The 22,660-nt window shown below is 41.8% G+C and overlaps 1 pseudogene; it reads left to right on the top strand.

The window, feature by feature from the left end:
- Positions 1–262: 262 nt before the first annotated feature.
- On the top strand, positions 263–22,642 carry LOC106599235 (UPF0489 protein C5orf22 homolog; annotated as a pseudogene).
- The last annotated feature ends 18 nt before the right edge of the window (positions 22,643–22,660 follow it).

The raw sequence follows: 22,660 nt of genomic DNA, 5'->3' as shown, positions 1-22,660 counted from the left end.
ATCTAACTGCAGTGAAAGGCACAATGAAGATGCATTAATTAGTGTGATTCCAGGTCACATCAAGTACAGAGACATATCCTGTCTGCCAAAGAGATGAGGGGGTCATGGACTGTCCCTGCTTTGAGTTAAAAGAAGAAACTCTAGATGCTGCTGAGGCTCCAAGGTCTGTGTTCACCATTGAAACCCTGTGGCAACCAGAGGCCATTCACTCTCAGCATATTGGTGTGTGGTGTCCTATGACAAAGAGCCATACCCAGGAATCATGAAAGATGTGGAGAAAGATAACATCCAGGTCAAGTGCACCGTAATACAAAGCCCACGTGATGACATCAGATGGTATGCTGATCACCAGGTAGTATGCCAGATCTCAAAACCACAGGCACTTCATAAAAGGTCTGTACAAATGGAGAAAAAAAATCTACTTAGAGGTGGATTGAAGTGGAGTGGAGGGGAGAGAGGGGTGGAGTGGGAAGGGTGAGGGAAGGGAGTGAAGTGGAGGAGCGGTGAGGAGGTGGGAGGTTAATGTATTCTTATATGCATGACATATTTTATAAATGCTGTTAAACTTTTTGAATAACCATTTTATTAAGCTTGAACCGGGAGCCGAGAATTTTTAGGAGCAAAATGAGTAGGGTTGTTTATCATAAAACGCTTGAAACTTGAATTAATAGTGATTTTCAGATACAATCCAATTGTTTTACTTATATCTATGTTGTTCTAATGCAATACTTATGTTTTAATAATCCGTTATGTTGTTTTACGAATCAGGTTGACAATGTTTTTAAAACACCAAAAAGTTAATTGAAAATTACATAAATAGAAAGTGGTTTTAATTATAAATGTCATGTTTTTTTTTTTGACCATTTCACAGATTTCGAAGTTAATAAAATATTTTTCATTGTTGAAATATTTTGTTTATTATTGGTGTTAGTTCCACCCTGTTATTGCTTTCCACCCTGTTATTGCTTTCCACCCTGTTATGCTTCATTCCCACCTTGTTAGTTCGGTATTTTAAAATCATAATTTAACAATAGCATAAAATGTTAGGCATGTCTTTGTGGTAACTTGTAGAGATAGAAGGGTTCAACTACATATCAAACATGTTGACAAAATTCTGTTGTTATTCACACTTATCAAAAGTTGACGTCCAAAAGGCATCGCATAGTAGGAATGACCCTCCTATGGTTTCAGGCTAGGGACTACTTATCTTGTCCAACAAGCTTGACTCGTAGCACACCATAAGGTCAAAGGTCCTATTAACCTGAAACCCCATGAGTCTGATGCGTGCGGCTCTATGAGCCTTTTAGTGGGTGACTCTTGCCAAAGGTGAACCCACCCAGACCCGAAAATGATAACAACATGTCCATCACTTTTGTAAACAATGTACATTGCATGGCACTATCAAACACCCCAGCTGTTCACATTCAACGATATCAATGCATGTCTATTTGGCCTACATTATCAAGCTCCCAGGTTGTGGGAGAGATGGAGAAATGGGTCAGCAATAGTTTGTGGTTGGGGAGAGATTACAAACATGCCACACAGGGCTGGAATATCAGAACAGCCCATCTATTTCCACGTCATTGATCCAGAAAGCTCAGTGGGGCTGGGCCATGTGCTTCCGGAGGGAGCCCCATTTTGACCATGTCCTTAAGCTAGCTCTAGTATTCTGTGTCTGTTTATTATTCATGAAACCTGAAGGCAGAGATAAGACGCATCAGAGCTTCTGCAGCGTCCTGCCTACGTGCCTGGTTTGTTGGTTGGTTGGGGTGATGAAAGGGCATCTGTGGAGCTGAATATGTAACAAAACATCCCATCACACTATGATGAAAAGGGTTCAACCATCCAAGAAATGTAGTGGTGAAAAAATAACTGATCAGATGCAATGCTTCAGACAAGCACACAGTATTAAGCGTCAGGGACAACAAACACTAAAGTCATATTGAAATCTGAAATTATATCCATCGGATACATAATCCTAACAATAACACCTAACAATTTGTTGTACTGTAGGTTCATTGTCATATCGTACACATCAAAAACCATTAAAAATGATAAAGAAATAGATATTTTTGGTCCAAATGCTGTTTTGAATTAAAGAAAATTGTACCTACATACTGAATAAGGCTATAACGCCAAAATGCCTGTGTACACTATCCCTGATGCAGTAAAAAAGTCAGCTTTATGCAACACTTTTGAGTGCGAACCCATTACACCTCTTTGTTGGTCTTGCTGGATGGACAGATGTTCTAAGTCTTGTTTCTGCTGTGACAAGGTAAGCTGTCACAAGAATTACTACAGTACAGTGGAAAGGCCATGGCACACTTCATAATGAGAGACACAGAGCAAACCAGAGGAAGCAAAGCACCAATCATAATCCTAGCGTGAACGTGACTGGAATGAGGAACACACCCACATCACTTCACCATCCTAGCCATTGAGATGTTGGCTTGACCATATTTAGTGTGTCATTTCTTGAAATAGTTGACAAACCAATCATACAAGCTTGAATCCAACATCTTCATAATTTCAGTCCTGTGTTGCACTACCTTGCTCATGGGTACTCATTTCCTTGCATTAAAAGGGATTATTTTATTAACATTGTGATATTTTGTGATAGATAGCTCCCTCTGCTGGTGTGTCAAGGAACAGGCTCACATTTTGAGTCACAGTACTGTGTATAGACCTAAACAAGACACACTCGTGTATGTGTAAGTATGCACATATATGTTATAGCAGTTGGCAAGGAAATACATAATTTGTATCATTGGAATCATGGAAAAAAATTTCCTTTTGCAATGTTGTTTACAGTAATTACAGTAGTGTGCCTGTCTACATAAATTATATTTGCTTGGGATAGGTGTCAGAAAAGCTTGTTCAGATAAGCGACTGAATTGTGTGATTCCCAAATACTTCGCTAGAAATAAAACCTCACATGCAAAGAACAGGGTTGCAAAGTTCAACAATCATTCGAAGAACTGTCCAAATCCGCAGAGAAATTCTTTATGTCTAAATAAGAAGATCATTTAAGCGTGCAAGTGTCTCAACCAGATTTTCTTTAATAAGGATTTCCTGATGTCGACATTTTGACATCAGAACGAATATACACTGAACAAAAATATAAATGCAACATGGAACAATTGAAAAGATTTTACTGACTTACAGTTCATATAAGGTCAATTGAAATAAATTAATTTGGCTCTATTCTATAGATTTCACATGACTGGGTATACAGCTATACATCTGTTGGTCACAGATACCTCTAAAAAAACACTAGGGGTGGGGATAAAAAAAACAGTCACTATCTGGTGTGACCACCATTTGACTCATGCAGCGCGACACATCTCCTTCGCATAGAGTTGATCGACATGGGGCAGTACATTATCATGCTGAAATATGAGGTGATGGTGGTGGATGAATGGCACAACAATGAGCCTCAGTATCTCGTCACGGTATCTCTGTGTGCAATAGTGTTCCTTGTCGTTAGCTTATACCTGCCCATACCATAACCCCACCGCCACCATGGGGCACTCTGTTCACAACGTTGATATCAGCAAACCGCTCGCCCACACGCTGTCTGCCATCTGCCCAGTACAGTTGTAACCGGGATACATCAGTGAAGAGCACCCTACTCCAGTATGCCAGTGGCCAACAAAGGTGAGTATTTGCCCGCTGAAGTCCGTTACGACGCCGAACTGCAGCCAGGTCAAGACCCTGGTGAGGACGAGAAGCACTCAGATGAACTTCCCTGAGACGGTTTCTGACAGTTTGTGCAGAAATTCTTCTGAGCAAACCCACACTTTCATCTGCTGTCTGGGTGGCTGGTCTCAGACGATCCTGCAGGTGAAGATGCCGGATGTGAAGGTCCTGGGCTGGCGTGGTTACACATGGTTCTGCGGTTGTGAGGCCAGTTGGACATACTGCCAAATTCTCTAAAATGACACTTATGGTAAAGAAATTCTCTGGCAACAGCTCTGGTGGACATTCCTGTAGTCAGCATGCCAATTGTACGCTCTCTCAAAACGTGAGAAATCTGTGGCATTGTGTTGTGTGAAGAAACTGCACATTTTAGAGTGTCATTTTATTGTTCCCAGCACAAGGTGCGCCCGTGTAATGATCATGCGGTTTAATCAGCTTCTTGATATGCCACACCTGTCAGGTGGATGAATTGTCTGCAAATGAGAAATGCTCACTGACAGGGATGTAAAACATTTGTGCACATTTTTGTGCTTCTGGGATCTTTTATTTCAGCTCATGAAACATGGGACCAATACTTTACACATTGTGTTTATATATTTGTTCAGTATATTTTCTAACCGGATCTGATTGAGCACTCACAGAGCATCATGGCAAACAAGAGAATAAAATATAAGGTAAATCTTACAGGTCAGTTGACATAAAGAAATAAAGAAGAGAACCAGGAGGCACTGATGGGACTGGAGAGAATTTCAGGCAAATCAAATCAGTCCTTCTTGTTAAGTTAGTCTACCCCCACCACTTCCTCATTCTCCACATTAGAGAAGCAGGGAGCCTCCACTTACCCAGCCACCCACTCACATTTGAAGCCATTATGTACCTTTATTTAACTAGGCAAGTCAGTTAAGAACAAAATCTTACTTTCAATGACTGCCTAGGAACAGTGGGTTAACTGCCTGTTCAGGAGCAGAACAACAGATTTGTACCTTGTCAGCTCAGGGATTTGAACTCACAACCTTGTGGTTACTAGTCCAACACTCAAACCACTAGGCTACCCTGCCACCCCCAATCAGTCTGCCAAAAGGCCCAGGGCAGATGAACTGGCTGTGTGGGATGATGAGCCATATGAACCATACACATCACTGGCTGAGTTGCTGAGTAGAACGTTGAGAGAGAGGAAAAAAAACAAAAGGAGGGTGATAATGAATGCGTCACTGATATGAGATGAGGCAGTAAGAACCATGGCCGGATTAAGAAATCACAATTGACCAGTCACATTTATCTATTTATTATGCAGTTAATGTTACATTTTTTATTTATCAGTTCCCCAATCAAGTCAGGGCCCCCCAGTTACCCACGTGGGCTCCCTACCTCCTCTGATGATTAGCAGAGGCAGCAGGCAGCAGCAGGCTGTCTACAAGTGGGCTCCTGAGTCTTTCTGTGGTTGCAGTGAAAAAAGATATACTACATATATAATACATATGACATATATAATATATACAATACACCCAGTATACAGTGCATTCGGAAAGTATTCAGAGCCCTTTTTTTGAATCCTCATCAATCTACACATAATAGCTCATAATGTCAAAGAGAAAAACAGGTTTTTAGAAGTTTTTGCAAATGTGTTAAAAATAAGAAACTAAGGATACCCAGCTAGCACATAACGTTCTAAGGACCATATGTTTCTTAGGTGGGAATGTCAGTACTTAAGCACAACATTTTCTACAGGTTTCCTCATGGTTCTATTTAAAAGTAATTTCTATGAGTAAAAAACATATGTTTGTAGAGCCATCCTGGTGGTGCAGTGGACTAATTCCATGGATAAATGACAAAGGATAGAGGATGAAAGATCATTGTTTCAAATCTCACTGACAATAAGCCATAATTTAAAAAAAGAATAATGTGTTTGCATTAATTACCATGTGTCCTATCTGTGCTTGGAGTTCAGAACAGTTAATCTAAGCTAGCAGTGTTATTAAAAGTCTTATTGAAACATGTTCTTCGAATGTCATTTAATTTCCCTTCTAATAACCTAGAAATTATTTTCTCATAACGTTAATAAAACATTCAGGGAACCATAGTAAAATGTTCTCAGAACCTCCCTGCAGCCTAAAAATGTTAGTTTTCAGAACAGGCAAATAAAAAAATAAAACAAATCGACATACACTCGGCCCTCCATGGAATGAGTGTTTCTGCTGTTCTAAAACCATGCCTCTGGGCAAAAACTGGTTTAATCAATGTTTCCACATAATTTCAACCAAAAACATCTATGCAATGACGTTGAATCAACATTGAAAACTCACTGGATTTGCAAAAAGTAATCAACGTAAGAGCATTTTGTATTTTTTACCCAACTTTAACCTAAATCCAATGACATGGTGACATTTTGTTGATTTTCACATTGGATTCGTGTTATTTGACAACTCAAAACTAGACGTTGAACTGATGTTTGCGGCCATTGGGATTCTTATTGTCTTTTTAAAGTAAGCTATTGATAAGGCAGTATTGATCAGACCAGAGGAGAACCCAGTTGTTTCAAAGCCAAGAGGAGTAAAGATCTGTGAAATTACAGCATTCTTTATCGAAATGTACGTGGGAATAGGTTTGAAGTGAAATCTTTGTTTTAGACTCAACTGAACAACATGCGGCCAAGTCAATAATTCATCAAATATAAATTATTTTGCTTTGCTTTGAACAGGCATCAAACCCAGAGTGGGCAGGGCTGCTGTCTCTCTTATCTCAAAAAATGATGCAGATAACATTGTTTTGAGGATCTGCTGCAAATATTTCTGTGTATTCACTTTCTGTGTAGAGGGCAGAATTGCACCAACAATATTTCAATCTTTCTGATCGTAGCCTACTAATACTGTAGGCTGACGCGTAGGCTCCTGCAACCCTTTTTAACTAGTTATAAGTCGAGAGTAAAATCTCACATCTTTTTTTAATCCATGACATGTGGTCCAACTATTCAACCGTGTATTTCCAGTCAGTATGAAAGAGATGGTGGACACAATCTCACCAATTACAAGCTGGCTTTCAAATACCATCCAATAGAAAGTCAGACATATGGGGGTGCTACAGGGCGGTCGCACATGGTACCATTTTTTGTTAGTGGGCCTAGTTTTCCAGTGCGTGAAGCTGTCCCCGTAAGTGGCCGTATCAGTGGCGTACCACAATTCTGCATCACCCACCCACTGACTGCTAATCTGCCTGCAAGGAACTTTACCTATGAAGCAGCCTACAAGGCAGAATTTATCAGCCTCTGAAGCTGCTATTGAATCTGATCAAGCTCTGAGGCTGAAATTCTATCTGATCAGCCTGTCAGAAATTGAGCTCAACCACTCTGTATTAAATATTATCCATAAAACTTTGTGTCCCTTAGAATTATACACATATCAGTTGTGCAAGCTAAAGGACACAATGTTTTATGGATAATATTTAAATTTACAGAGTGGATGAGCTCCATTCCTGACAGGCTGATCAGATTCAATAGCAGCCTCATAGACTGATGTCAGGATGCTGCCTTGTAGGCTGTCTTCAAGGAGCATTACATATGAGGCTGCTATTAAATCTGATCAGCCTGCCAGGAATAGAGCTCACCCCCTGGATCATATATGTATCTGCATATAAAGCACTTTGACAGCTAATCTGCGTGCAAGGAGCCTTATCTATAAAAACACTCGGTGGCAGGATAAAGTGCCTAAGGGGGCAGTTGAAATCGTTGAGGGGGAACAATTTGGGGGGGGTTCTAGCATTGGAATTATATTGAATTTTTCTTATATCACGCTATACCACAAACAAAGTTCAAATGCCGAGACTCCGGGACCATTGAGTGCTTATGAAGTGACAGGCTACAGATTCTGCACCAACCCATCTCCGCTGCTCTGTATCAGCGCAATGGACAGCGCCTTACCCACTAAAGCAAGGCTGTTTTGGTAATGGGCTAAAAGATGAATAGGGTAAATCACCTATTACATACAGACTATGTGAATGCAGCCGTACACACTGTCTTACCAAAATAATGCAAATTAAATGCTGAAAGTAGTAGCCCAGTTATTCATGCATGCCAACCAAAATGTTTGGCTTAGAATACCGACAACTGCAAATGCGAAAGAATGTGAACCGAACAAAACAGCGGTATCAAGTAGGTCTAGTAAACCAAATAGCAGATGGATGAAGGCATGACTATCATGACACAAGGCGAGACCCAGATGCAGACACAGGACGCAGATGGTTGGAGTTTAAGATGTTTAATAATCCAAAAAGGAGAAGGCAAGAGAATTGTCGTGGACAGGCAAAAGGTCAAAACCAGTTCAGAGTCCAGGAGGTATAGAATGCAGACAGGCTCGAGGTCAAGGCAGGCAGAATGGTCAGGCAGGTGGGTAAAGAGTCCAGAAACAGTCAAGTGTCACGAAACGGCTCGAAGTTCGTAACAAAAGGGAGACAACGTGGAGACAAGGAATAACAAAATATATTTCTTAAATAAAGTAAACTAAATACAATTAACAATGGTGTGTGTAATCAGTAGTGTAAGTGAGTGTTAGGCATGCGTACATGTGATAATGTGGGGTGATGAAAGGTGCCAAAGCAAACAACCAAAAGGCCACAAAAATACCACAACTAAATCTATAAAGGTGTCTGCATGGAGAGTCTCCCCAATGAATGGGGAAGAGGTGCATTTATCCTGGGACACACCCGAGCCCAGGTGTGTCCCATTTCTCTGACGACCCTCCCTGCTCCGCCCACCGACATCCTATTAAGGAAAACAAGAGCAAAGAGAAAGAATTTGGCAGACAGAGTAGGAGGGTCGTCACACAAGGGTCAAAACCAGGAGGACTAGCAAAAGGAGAATAGAAAAAGCAAGAGTACGGGAAAAACCACTGGTTGACGTGAACGATACAAGACGAACTTGCAGAGAGACAGGAAACACAGGGATAAATACAGGGGATAAGTACTGGGGAAAACAAGCGACACCTGGAGGGGGTGGAGACAATAACAAGGACAGGTGAAACAGATCAGGGTGTGACAGTACCCCCCCAAGGGGCGCCACCTGGCATCCTACCTGGGCGCATATCTGGCTGTCTTTAGCAGGGACCCAGCACCTCTCCTATGGGCCATAACCCTCCCAGTCAACCAGGTACTGGAAACCCCTGCCCCGTGGTCAAACCCTCAGGAGGCGTCTCACCGTATACGCTGTCTGGCCATTGATGACCCAGGGGGGAGGGATGGGCCTGGAAACAGAAGACAAAGGACAGTGAGAAACGAACTTGATCCTAGACACATGGAAGGTAGGGTGAATATGGAGGGTACGGGGTCGTAAAACTGATCATCCTACCCATCCTCGACTTCGACTATGTCATTTACAAAATAGCCTCCAACACTCTACTCAACAAATTGGATGCAGTCTATCACAGTGCCAGATCACTGCACCTGTACATAGCTCATCTGTAAATAGCCCATCCAATCTACCTCATCCCCATACTGTATTTATTTATTTATCTTGCTCCTTTGCACCCCAGTATCTCTACTTGCACATTCATCTTCTGCACACCCTACCATTCCAGTGTTTAATTGCTATATTGTAATTACTTCGCCACCATGGCCTATTTATTGCCTTACCTCTCTTATCATACCCCATTTGCACATGCTGTTTACAGATTTTTCCACTGTGTTATTGATTATATGTTTGTTTATTCCATGTGTAACTCTGTGTTGTTGTATGTGTCGAACTGCTTTGCTTTATCTTGGCAAGGTCGCAGTTGCAAATGAGAACTTGTTCCCAACTAGCCTACCTAGTTAAATAAAGGTGAAATAAAATAAATAAAAAAACTCCACAATATGTAAGTGAATGATGTAGCTAATTGTGGAGTTGAGAAACTCGGCTAGCCCAGATAATGTGATTTAACCAAAACATTTTGGCATCCATTATATTGTTTAGTGTAGCAAAAATTATTTTAGACCAACCTTAGCGATAGCGTCTTTGTCCTCGATTCGTCGAAAAGGGAGTGTCATAAAATGTCCGTGACAGGTTGCAAGGGGTCCTTTTGAATTTAGAAAATAAATAAAACGTTTCTATTTCAAGTCTTCTCTCATTGATTGAGACAGGTGTCTGTCATCATGACATGTGGCACTTTGGGGTGGACCCACTTGGCTCAACCAATGAGAGGAGACTTGAAATAGACAAGATGGCGGCGTACACATTGTTGAATGTGGAGCTAATGTTGTAAACCGTGATTGACCACACACTCCAGTACACTAGGTGGCGGCATGCACCTTTAATGTTTGTTATTTCAGACCCCCATTATATCAAAGAAGAAGAAGTAGTACACGTTGTATTATTTCATATTTATTTTAATAACAGAGCATTTTCTAAATTCAAACGGAGCCCCTGCAATTGGACACGGATATTTTTTGGGACTCCTGTTTCCACAAATGAAGGATGATTTGCTACACCAAACAGTACCTAACCTGTAGCTCCCTATATAATGGATACCAAAATGTTTTGGTTAAATCACATTATCTGGTGTTAAAATCTGTAGCTAGCCAGCTAGTTACTTTACTAAGGCTTCATGCATGCTTAATCTAACTATATATTGTGACTAAATCAGGCCTCCTTTCTGGTTGTGATCAACCTGGCTTTTGTTCCAGCCCAGCACCAACATTTCAGATTCAATACTTTGTTATCCAGACTGGAGATCATGATTTTAGTTAGTTTAGTGCTGGGGCTGGAACAAAAGCATTCACCCAGTACAGCAGCTCTCCAGGACCCTGAGCTATATATAGATGGGTAACACCCACCCCCCAGTCTTGCTGGACATAGAAAACAATACATTTTGAGAATGTAGGCTCATCTATTAGAGCTGGGCCATATTGTTACAGTTGTCGTAGGGTTGAGACCAAAACGCAGAAGGAATATGTGCACTTATCTTCTTTTATTAAATGGACAAAGAAGGTAAACCAAAACGTACACCCCAAAAAAATAACCACAACGACTAGTAACATGCCAGTAAGGCACAAAGCTATACACAGCACAATCTCCCACAAAAAACCCATGAAAACAAACTCCTAATTATACGACCTTCAATCAGAAGCAACGATAACCAGCTGCTTCCAATTGAAGGTCCAACCCCAATAAACTAAACATAGAAATAGACTAGACTAGACAGAACATAGAAATACACTAACATAGAACAGTGCCCAAAAACCCCGGAATACATAAATCAAACACCCCTCTACATAGACACACACCCCAAACCACATAAACCAAATACCCCCTGCCAGGTCCTGACCAAACTACAATAACAAATAACCCCTATACTGGTCAGGACGTGACACATATGGACAAATATCCATATTGCGAGAACCCTGAATTGATGCAAGAAAAATAGTTTATAACATTGTGCACCACAGTTTTTATTTTGATCATCCTTTAAACTAGTACAATTAGTTTGATGGTTGTAGCCATCAAATGTCCCATTAACAATCACCCATATTAGCAAACATATTTCATTTAAAACTTCACATTTCTCTAGTATAGGCTACTTATTGTAATGAACGATATCAGCAAAATGCCTACAATAAGTGACCGGTATGGTCGGTGTCGATAATTTTCTGTTTATCGTCCCAGCTCTAGTGTCTATATATTTTACGTGTAGCATTGTGTTTCCTATTCCTATTTCTATTTATCGGACTATAGCATCAAGGCACATGCCACTGAAGAACATCAAGATGGTCCATCTGGATTCCCACCCAGACCTCCCCATACCTGTCAATATGCCTGCAGACACTGTTTGACAAGGATGCCTTGCTCAGGTGGGGTTACTGATGAAAAGGGGGTGACTAGCCTATAGTGTACTGTACTGGCAAAAATAGGGACATGGACATGCCATCCTTCCACATTTTATATATCCTTGCAGTCTATGTTTGCTAAATTACCTATTTAGGTATCCTAGAGCAGACAAAAAGTCATTACATTTCATTGAATAAATAGGACATGACCAGTATTTGCAGAAGTGGAGGCTCCTCAGAGGAGGAAGGGGAGGGACATCCTCCTTAGTGAAATTCATAAAAATCTAATTAGTGAAACATTAAAAAAGCTATCCTTTTTAGATAAAACTATACTAAATATATTCATATGTGCCAGTGTTGTGCCTTTAGATTTTGAGAAAATGAACAACGAAGGAAGACTTTTTCAGCTCTCTCATTGACTTCTCAAACCACAAGCCTGGCCTGCACTGCTTGGTCTGTTTCGCAGGCGTTCCAGGAAGTCTTGCAATGTTACGCGTCTGGGTTTAAAAACTGTGACAAAGTAGCCTATCGCCGCTCAGATTCACACACCGAGGCAACAAAGGTTGATCAAATAGGAATGAAGGCGGGATCTGCATTGAATAGCAATAGAGACTGGGAATTAATTTACTTATTTCGCATTGTTCCCCCAAAAATTCCACTAGTCTGTGTGCGACAGTAGACTGTTCTAGATTGCGCAGATTGAAAACGCACCAGTTTGAATGCACATGATGCAATGTTCCAAGTTGTCAAATTAGGGTTTGTAAGGTCATGAAAAGTCATGTAAATTAGTTGAATTATTTTTGTTTAATGTAATTCATGAAGGCACACTCTTAAATATCTACATACCAGCAATTATTACCAGGTTGTCTGTGTGTGCTCGGTTTATACCAGTGCGAGTGGGCCATTGCCCGAGGAGAAAGAGCAGGACATTTGAGCAGCAGGTATAACATAATGGCAGACAACAGACAAACTAGTAGCAGTTATCTCGCTAGTTAACTCTAGCTATCTAAGCATTAACGTCGTTGTCGCCTTTCCACCGGCACTGTAGAGCCTAAATTAATCTGCACCATTGGAAAGCTGGGATTCTCCTCTATTAAACAGTAGCCATGTAATTGCAACAACACAAAATATATTCTAAGAATAGTCTAAATGACAAATAACTTGCTGTGCATAGATCTCCGCTGAAACATAAATATTTTTGCCTTATACACTGAACAAAAATATAAATGCAACATGTAAAAGTGTTGGCCCCATGTTTCATGAGCTGAAATAAAAGATCCCAGAAATGTTCCATACACACAAAAAAAAAACATATTTATCAAAACATTTGTGCACAAATTTGTTTCCATTCTTGTTCAATGTCATTTATTTATAAAGCCCTTCATACATCAGCTGATATCTCAGCTGAGCACTAGATGTAAAAGTGTACAGAAACCCACCCTAAAACCCCAAACAGCAAGCAATGCAGGTGTAGAAGCACGGTGGCTAGGAAAAACTCCCTAGAAAGGCCAGAACCTAGAAAGAAACCTAGAGAGGAACCAGGCTATGAGGGGTGGCCAGTCCTCTTCTGGCTGTGCCGGGTGGAGATCATAACAGAACATGGCCAAGATGTTCAAATGTTCATAGATGACCAGCAGGGTCAAATAATAATAATCACAGTGGTTGTCGAGGGTGCAACAAGTCAGCACCTCAGGAGTAAATGTCAGTTGGCTTTTTATAGCCGATCATTCAGAGTATCTCTACCGCTCCTGCTGTTTCTAGAGAGTTGAAAACAGCAGGTCTGGGACAGGTAGCACGTCCGGTGAACAGGTCAGGGTTCCATAGCCGCAGGCAGAACAGTTGAAACTGGAGCAGCAGCATGGCCAGGTGGACTGGGGACAGCAAGGAGTCATCAGGCCAGGTAGTCCTGAGGCATGGTCCTAGGGCTCAGGTCCTCTAAGAGAGAAAGAAAGAAAGAAAGAAAGATAATTAGAGAGAGCATACTTTAATTCACACAGGACACCAGATAAGACAGAAGAAATACTCCAGATATAAAAGACTGACCCTAGCCCCCCGACACATAAACTACTGCAGCATAAATACTGGAGGCTGAGACAGGAGGGGTCAGAGGATAAACCATGGATGGTTTTGGACCTCTGTGGATGGTTTTGTCAGAGGACAAAGGAGGACAAACCATCCACAGAGACAAACTGATATCTTTCCGACAGATAAGATCTAAACCAGGCCAGAACTTGTCCGTGTAGACCAATTTGGGTTTCCAATCTCTCCAAAAGAATGTGGTGATCAATGGTATCAAAAGCAGCACTAAGGTCTAGGAGCACGAGGACAGATGCAGCCTCGGTTTGACGCCATTAAAAGGTAATTTACCACCTTCACAAGTGCAGTCTCAGTGCTATGATGGGGTCTAAAACCAGACTGAAGCATTTCGTATACATTGTTTGACTTCAGGAATGCAGTGAGTTGCTGCGCAACAGCTTTTTCAATTTTATTTTTGAGGAATGGGAGATTCGATATAGGCCGATAGTTTTTTATATTTTCTGGGTCAAGGTTTGGCTTTTTCAAGAGATGTTTTATTACTGCCACTTTTTGTGAGTTTGGTACACATTTGGTGGATAGAGAGCCGTTTATTATGTTCAAAATAGGAGGGCCAAGCACAGGAAGGAGCACTTTCAGTAGTTTAGTTGGAATAGGGTCCAGTATGCAGCTTGAAGGTTTAGAGGCCATGATTATTTTCATCATTGTGTCAAGAGATATAGTACTAAAAAACTTGAGTGTCTCCCTTGATCCTAGGTCCTGGCAGAGTGGTGCAGACTCAGGACAACTGAGCTTTGGAGGAATACGCCGATTTAAAGAGGTCATGATCATGATCTTTTCCTCAAAGAAGTTCATGAATTTATCACTGCTAAAGTGAAAGCCATCCTCTCTTGGCGAATGCTGCTTTTTAGTTAGCTTTGCGACAGTATCAAAAATACATTTTGGATTGTTCTTATTTTCCTCAATTAAGTTGGAAAAATAGGATGATCGAGCAGCAGTGAGGGCTCTTCGATACTGCACGGTACTCTTTCCAAGCTAGTCGGAAGACTTCCAGTTTGGTGTGGTGCCATTTCCGTTCCAATTTTCTGGAAGCTTGCTTCAGAGCTCGGATATTTTCTGTATACCAGGGAGCTAGTTTCTTATGACAAATGTTTTTTGTTTTTAGGGATGCGACTGCATCTAGGGTATTGCTCAAGGTTAAACTGAGTTCCTCAGTTAGGTGGTTAACTGAATTTTGTACTCTGACGTCCTTGGGTAGGCGAAGGGAGTCTTGGAATCTTTGGGTTGTCTGAGAATTTATAACACGACTTTTGATGATCCTTGGTTGGGGTCTGAGCAGATTATTTGTTGCGATTGCAAACATAATAAAATGGTGGTCCGATAGTCCAGGATTATGAAGAAAAACATTAAGATCCACAACATTTATTCCACGGGACAAAACTAGGTCCAGAGTATGACTGTGGCAGAGTATGACTGTTGGACAAAACCTGTTAGTGAGCATTTCTTCTTTGCCGGTAATCCATCCACCTGACAGGTGTGGCATTTCAAAAAGCTAATTAAACAGCATGATCATTACACAGGTGCACCTTGTGCTGGTGAAAATAAAAGGCTAGTCTAAAATGTGAAGTTGTGTCACACACACAATGCCACAGATGTCTCAAGTTTTGAGGGAGTGTGCAATTAACATGCTAACTGCAGGAATGTCCAAGAGAGCTGTTGCCAGAGAATTTAATGTTAATTTCTCTACCATAATGTCGTTTTAGAGAATTTGGCAGTACGTCCAACCGGCCTCACAATGGCAGACCATGTGTATAAGGTCATGTGGGCAAGCGGTTTGCTGATGTCAACGTTGTGAACAGAGTGCCCCATAGTGGTGGTGGGGTTATGGTATGGGCAGGCATAAGCTACGGACAACGAAAACAATTGTGACAAAATCCTGAGGCCCATATTTTTAAGGTATCTATGACCAACAGATGCATATCTGTATTCCCAGTCATGTGAAATCCATAGATTAGGGCCTAATGAATTAATTTATATTTACTGATTTCCTCATATGAACTGTAAATCAGTTAAAAAAAATTGTTGCATGCTGCATATATAATTTTGTTCAGTAGATATAAACATGTCTAGTTAGATACTGTACTTTGCTTTGAAGTGTTGTGGGAGAATCAGAATTAGCTAAGTAACAAAGATAATTAAGATGTCTTATCTGCAGAATATGTTTATATGATTGAACTATTGAACTCTTGTTATTAGAATGTCTCCCTTCAGACTCTGGTGTCTGGTGTTGCACTTCCTCCCTCATATGGGCTTCAGTCACCTGGGGCCCAGAGAAGGGAGAAGTCAGGCTTGTCTATCACATGTCCCTGTTGCTATGCAGAATGTCAGAAAGAGAATAGGGCAAAGGAGGTGAGAAGGGAACATTGTGGAGACAAGTGATTGGTTCCCCATTACTCACACCATCCCTTCACATGGTTCATATTAGATACACATTCACCTATGGAAACAATGTCTCTGCGTCACTCTTTGGGTCTTGGGGGAGATTGTCCTCTCCCCTGGTTCCCTTTTTAGCAAGGTGGAGACAAAGTAACAAAAGATGTCCTTTTGTGTTTTTAGTACTGAACAAAACAACAAGTTCTTTGTACTGGAGGCAGAGTGCTAGCACAGGATGTGTGGGGTTGGTGTTTGGAACCATTGTACGTCATCTCTGAGGTTGCACCTATCTTGCAATGGTATATAACCAAGAGGCTCACTCCACTCAGTGGACTGTCACTATATTCACATTTGTGTAGGTACTGTGACCATCTCCCTTATCGATAAGTTATTTTGATAAAGTTAATATCCTGATTGGTGATTGACCTTGTCTCTCCTCATTATTGATTAAAATATTTACCACAGAAGTAGCTTACCTTACCCATTTGATCCCTGATTCATTGAATGAGGGAATAATTTAATAAAGACAAAAGAATTTGGTTGTAATGTTACAATATTTTATATCAAGGGTGGCAACCATCCTCCAGGATAGCTACTGCATGGGTTTGCAGGCTTTTGTTAAAGCCCTGGTCTAACCACAATGTAGCCTAAATATCAGCTGCTCAGCAGGGCCATGATAAGATGGCGCTGACAGACATGGCAGCTCTGTTTCTAGCTCCTAAGCAACTTTGCAGTGTTTAGTTTTTTTGTGTGTTATTTCTTACATTATTAGCCCAGAAGGTTTTCTGTGTTATTACATACAGCCGGAAAGAACTTTTGGATATCAGAGCAGCGGTAACTCACCAGCATTACGACCAGGAATACAACTTTCCCTAATTGAAGCCTTTGTTCTTAACCCAAGGGCAATTTATCTTATCCCAGAGGCTGCTTCAAGACGCCGCCGCTGGAGAAGTATACGGAGTGGCCTTCTAGTCCGACTCAGGACGCATGCACACCATCCACCGCTTCCGAGTATATTACTCGTTAATGTTCATTCTCTGTACAATAAAGTAGACGAGCTCAGGGCGAGGATCTCCTTCCAGAGAGACATCGGGGACTGTAGCATACTCTGTTTCACGGAATCATGGCTCTCTCCGGATATACTGTCCCGTCCATACAGCCATCTGGGTTCTCAGTACATTGCACAGACAGGAATAAAGAATTCTCTGGGAAGAAGAAAGGCGTGGTGTATGTTTCATGATTAACTACTCATGGTGTGATTGTGATAACGTACAGAAACTCAAGTCCTTTTGTTCACCTGACCTAGAATACCTCACAATCAAATAACGACCGTATTACCTCCCAAGAGAATTCTCTTCAGTTAAAGTTACAGCCATGCATATTCTCCCTCAAGCCAATACCACGACGGCCCTCAAGGAACTACACTAGACTTTGTGCAAACTGTAAACCACATATCCTGAGGCCGCATTTATTGTAGCTGGGGATTTTATTAAAGCAAATTTGAGGAAAACGCTATCAAAGTTTTATCAACACATTGACTAGTACTCACGCTGCTAAAGCGCTCGACCACTGTGACTCTCCCTTCTAGGATGCCTAAAAGGCCCACCCCCACCCTCTCTTCGGCAAATCAGATCACAACTCCATTTTGCTCCTCCCTTCTTATAGGCAGAAACTCAAACAGGAAGTACCTGTGCTAAGGTCTATTCAACACTTGTCTGACCAATCTGAATCCATGCTTCAAAATTGTTTTGGTCACGCGGACTGGAATATGTTCCAAGTAGCCTCTGAGAATAGCATTGACGTATACACGGACACATTGACCGAGTTCATCAGGAAGTGTATAGGGGATGTTGTTCCCACAGTGACTATTAAAACCTACCCAAACCAGAAATCGTTGATAGATGGCAGCATTTGTGCAAAACTGAAAGTGACGAACCACCGCATTTAACCAATGCAAGGTGACTGGGAATATGGTTGAATACAAACAGTGTAGTTATTCCCTCCATAAGGCAATCAAACAGGCAAAACGTCAGTACAGACACAACGATTCAACAGCTCAGACACGAGACGGATATGTGACAGGGTCAACAGACAATCACGAATTACAAAGGGAAAACCAGCCACGTCGCGGACACCGACGTCTTGCTCCCGGACAAGCTACACACCTTCTTCACCCGCTTTGAGGATAACCCAGTGCCACCGACGCGGCCTGCTCCCAAGGACTGTGGGCTCTCCTTCTCGGTGGCTGACGTGAGTAAGACATTTAAGCGTGTTAACCCTCGCAAGGCTGCCGGCCCAGACAGCATCCCTAGCCGCGTCATCAGAGCATGCGCAGACCAGCTGGCTGGAGTGTTTATGGACATATTCAATCTCTCCCTATCCCAGTCTGCTGTCCCCACTTGCTTCAAGATGTCCACTATTGTTCCTGTACTCAAGAAAGCAAAGGTAACTGAACTAAATAACTATCACCCCGTAGCACTCACTTCTGTCATCATTAAGTGCTTTGAGAGGTTAAACCTTTAACATCTAGGCGTTCCGCTAGCGGAACCCCGTTCCGCCAGCGGAACCCCTAGCCAGCAGCCAATGGGATCGCATGGCGCAAAATACAAATACCTCAAAAATCAAATAATTTACAATTTTCAAACATACGACTATTTTACACCATTTGAAAGATAATCCTCTCCTGAATCCAACTACGTTGTCCGATTTCAAAAAGGCTTTACAGCGAAAGCAAAACATTAGATTATGTTAGGAGACCAAAATAACCACACAGCCATTTTCCAAGCAAGCATATATGTCAATAAAACCCAAAACACAGCTAAATGAAGCACTAACCTTTGATGATTTTCATCAGATGACACCTCTAGGACATTATGTTATACAATACATGTATGTTTTGTTCAATCAAGTTCATATTTATATCCCAAAACAGCTTTTTACATTGACGCATGATGTTCAGAAAATGTATTCCCACCAAAAACTTCCGGTGAATTTACAAAAATACTCATCATAAATGTTGACAAAATACATAAATTATTTTAAGAATTATAGATACAGAACTCCTTTATGCAATCGCTGTGTCAGATTTTAAAATAGCTTTTCGGCGAAAGCACATTTTTCAATATTCTGAGTACATAGCTCGCCATCACGGCGAGCTATTCAGACACCCGCCAAGTTCGGGGCAAACTAAACTCAGAATTTGTATTAGAAATATTGTATTACCTTTGCTGATCTTTGTCAGAATGCACTCCCAGGACTGCTACTTCCACAAGAAATGTTTTTTTTGGAAATAATCCATAGTTATGTCCAAATACCTCCGTTTTGTTCGTGCGTTCAGGTCACTATCCAAAGGGTAACACACGAGCGCAATTCGAGACACAAAAAGTCAAAATGTTCCATTACCGTACTTAGAAGCATGTCAAACGCTGTTTAAAATACATTTTTATGGTATTTTTAACGTAAAATTGCGATAATATTCCAACCGGACAATAGTGTATTCATTCAAGGAGGAAAATAAAAAACAGCATGCTCGCGGGAACGCGCATATCCAATCTCTTTGTCCTCAGGCAGACCACTCAGTAAGTGAGCTCCTATACTCTGCCCAGAGACAGGAGAAGGCTCAATCCACTTTCTGAAGGCTTTAGACAGCCAATGGAAGCCTTAGAAAGTGCAACATAACAGCACAGATACTGTAGTTTCGAAAGGGACTAGAAAGAAGAACTACATTTCTCAGATCCTACACTTCCTGGTTGAATTTTTCTCAGGTTTTTGCCTGCCATATGAGTTATGTTATACTCACAGACACCATTCAAACAGTTTTAGAAACTTCAGAGTGTTTTCTATCCAAATCTACTAATAATATACATATTCTCGTTTCTGGGCAAGAGTAGTAACCAGTTTAAATCGGGTATGTTTTTTCATCCGGTCGGGAAAATACTGCCCCCTATCCATATCAGGTTAAGGAACATATCACCTCTACCTTACCTGACAGCTCATCATTAAGCTCGGGGCCCTGGGTCTGAACCCTACCCTGTGCAACTGGGTCCTGGACTTCCTGACGGGCCGCCCCAGGTGGTGAAGGTAGGAAACAACATCTCCACTTTGCTGATCCTCAACACAGAGGCCCCACAAGGGTGCATGATCAGCCCCCACCTGTACTCCCTGTTCACCCATGACTGCGTGGCCAGGCACGCCTCCAACTCAATCATCAAGTTTGCAGACGACACAACAGTAGTAGGCCTGATTACCAACAATGACGAGACAGCCTAAAGGGAGGAGGTGAGGACCCTGGTGGAGTGGTGCCAGGAAAATAACCTGATTGTGGACTTCAGGGAACAGCAGAGGGAGCACGCCCCTATCCACATTGACGTGCCCGCAATGGAGAAGGTGGAGCTTCAAGTTCCTCAGTGCACACGTCACTGAAAATCTAAAATGGTCCACGCACACAGACAGTGTGGTAAAGAAGGCGCAACAGCACCTCTTCAACCTCAGGAGGCTGAAGACATTTGGCTTGGCCCCTAAGAGCTTCACAAACGTTTACAGATGCACAATTGAGAGCATCCTGTCGGCTGTATTACCGCCTGCTACGGCAACTGCACCACCCGCAACCGCAGGGCACTCCAGAGGGTGGTACAGTCTGCCCAACGCATCACCGGGGGCACACTGCCTGCCCTACAGGACACCTACAGCACCCGATGTCACAGGAAGGCCAAAAAGATCATCACGGACATCAACCACCCGAGCCACGTCCTGTTCACCCCGCTACCATCCAGAAGGTGAAGTCAGTACAGGTGCATCAAAGCTGAGACCGAAACTGAAAAACAGCTTCTATCTCAAGGCCATCAGACTGTTAAATAGCCATCACTAGCCGGCTACCACCCAGTTACTCAACCCTGCACTTTAGAGGCTGCTGCTCTATATACTGTACATAAACATGGGATCACTTTAATAATGGAACACTAGTCACTTTAATACTGTTTACATACTGCTTTACTCATTTCATATGCATATATTGTGTTCTATTCTACTGTATTTTAGTCAATGCCACCCCAATATTGCTCGTCCTAATATTTGTATATTTCTTAATTCCGTTCTTTTACTTTTAGATGTGTGTGTATCGTTGGCAATTGTTAGATACTACTGCACTGTTGAAGTAGAAACACAAGCATTTCACTACACCCGCAATAACATCTGCTAAATATGTGTATATGACCAATAAAATGTGATTTGATTTGATAAGCAGACTTGGGTGTTTCAGGGCTGGATAAAAAGCCAAGCCTGCACACCCAGGAGCTCTCCAGATGGAGGGTTGACCACATTTTAACAACATGTGACTAACAGTGCAGTTCTACTTTGTGGGGGTTTGATCAAGGGCACAACAGCAAGAGAGAGAGAGAGAGAGAGAGAGAGCTAGCTAGCTAGCTATATTTGGTTGTATGTCTTTTAACTTTCACTTAGCTAGCAAATGCATCTAGCTAGTTAAGCCTACTCAAACACCCAGCTCAAACAGAGAGGGATGCTATGTTAGCTAGCTGGCTATGGCTATCCAACACTGGAACTATTCCAAGTCAAGTTAAGCTTTTTAAATGCTAAACTGCTTTATGACTGTACACTATACTGCATGATTGTAGCGGGTTTACTAACACATTAGTTCTAGTGGTTCTAGTTGACTATAACATGACAACGATGTTGGCTGTGTGTAACTGTCATGGTATGAAGGTTTGGCTGGGAAAGGTTTTTCACCTGGTGACAGACATCTGATGTGTTGTGCACTGAAGTCCACAAGTGAAGAGAAAAGGTGAGAGGAGGAGAGCCCGTAGAAAGTTGCGAGAAGGAATTATATATACAACGAGCAAAGTGATCATGCTCAACCTGTGCACCTACATTGTAAACTTTCATTCATAGGCTAGGTTGTAGCAACCTCATGATGGGTACAGGGAAAACTCGAGTTGCATGTAGTAGCTTAAACCTATTGATGTTACATTAAGCTGGGTGAATGGAATATTAATGAAAAAAAATAATCATCCTCCGCATCTTAAACGGCACCGATCACCACTGATTTTCATTACATGCATTCACTCACTGATCATGTATATTGTTCTCTGTTTGCAGTGAGCTGAGCATTAAGAATTGGATCATGTCCATGGTATATGCTGGGCATGTGTCTCACATGGCATAGCTCCATCCCTACTGTGCACAGCAGATCTGTGGGAAAAGACAACCACCATCAGGTCATTAACCCACCTGACTCAATACTGGTTTTCTTTGCAAACCACTTCCTGTCTTTCTGGATGCCTTATACAGAAAGGTGTGGTTTGACCGAAAGACATTTCTTATTCTCCTTTCTTTTCTTTTGTTTCAGAGTTACAAGCAAGGACGATTACTTTTTAAGTGTCGGCCTGGCCTATATGTTCATCAGGATCAGCTGGCGAATCCTAAACCTCTGGGACTGAGTATTGTCCGAGTGAACCCTGTGGAGTGTTGCCAGAGGAAAGACAGGGAGTGTAACATTAGGAAGAGACCCAGGACGGAGAACAAGGGAGCTTTGGATGTGAATGATGCTCAACCCTGCTCTGCTTCAGCTTCCAAGCCTGAAAGCAGATCTAGTAGCTGTACTGACCGAGTTCAGCCACCAGGTGGCAGTAGAACCTCAGGGAGCAGCTGCAGCAGGAATGGCAACAACAAATAATTTTACCATCATTTAACT

This window comes from Salmo salar, chromosome ssa03 (genome assembly GCF_905237065.1).
Source record: "Salmo salar chromosome ssa03, Ssal_v3.1, whole genome shotgun sequence".
NCBI lineage: Eukaryota > Metazoa > Chordata > Actinopteri > Salmoniformes > Salmonidae > Salmo > Salmo salar.
This window is presented reverse-complemented; position numbering and strand designations above follow the sequence as displayed.